This window comes from Arachis duranensis, chromosome 3 (assembly GCF_000817695.3).
Source record: "Arachis duranensis cultivar V14167 chromosome 3, aradu.V14167.gnm2.J7QH, whole genome shotgun sequence".
NCBI lineage: Eukaryota > Viridiplantae > Streptophyta > Magnoliopsida > Fabales > Fabaceae > Arachis > Arachis duranensis.
The window spans coordinates 53,050,911-53,052,014 of NC_029774.3; positions in this window are offsets into that span (position 1 = coordinate 53,050,911).

The window sequence follows — 1,104 nt, forward strand, 5'->3', positions numbered from 1 at the left end:
TTGCAAAAGTGTGATTGCAATTTCGTGCACCAAGTTTTTGGTGCTGTTGCCGGGGATTGTTCAAGTTTGGACAACTGACGGCTTATCTTGTTGCTTAGATTAAGACTGTTTTATTTTTGTTGGTTTAGAGTCTTTTATTTGAGTCTAGTTTCATATTTTAAGTTTGGTGTCAATTGCATGCTTTTGTTTTCTTTTATTTTTTTCCGAATTTGCATATTCTTAGTCCTTTCTTGTTCTTTAAAAATTCTAAGTTTGGTGTCTTCTTTGTGTTTTACCTTTAAAATTTTCGAAAATTTGTGTTTGATTTTCTAAAAATTTTAAGTTTGGTGTCATTTTGTTGTTTTTCTCTTTCCTCATTTCAAAAATAAACTCTGTTTCAAATAATTTTCAATCATATCTTTTCAATTGCTAATTCCAAAATCTTTTTAACAACTAATTGATTTAGTTTTCAATTTACCTTGATCTTGTTTTCTTTTAGTTTTCGAAATTTGATTTTATTTTCCATTTGTTTTATTTTATTATTTTTGGTTAATTCAAAAAAAAAAACAATTTACTTCACTTGTGAATTCATATCATATTCCCTTTCTCCATCATGGACCTAAGTGGAATTGAGCAGTCCAGAAGGACTCTGTGGTCATATGCTAACCCCATTACAGCTGCATATGGGAGTAGCATCTGTATACCTCCCATTAAAGCAAGCATCTTTGAGCTAAATCCTCAACTCATTATCCTAGTGCAGCAAAATTGCCAGTATTCCGGTCTTCCACAGGAAGAACCTACTGAGTTTCTGGCACATTTCTTACAAATTGCTGACACAGTACGTGGTAAAGAGGTGGATCAGGATGTCTACAGACTATTACTATTTCCATTTTCTGTAAAAGATCAAGCTAAGAGGTGGTTGAATAACCAACCTACAGCAAGCATAAAGACATGGAAACAGTTATCAGACAAATTCCTGAATCAATTCTACCCTCCAAAAAGGATGACACAGCTAAGGCTGGACATCCAAGGTTTTAAACAAGAGGATAATGAATCCCTTTATAATGCCTGGGAGAGGTATAGAGGTATGCTAAGAAAATGCCCCTCTGAAATGTTTTCAGAGTG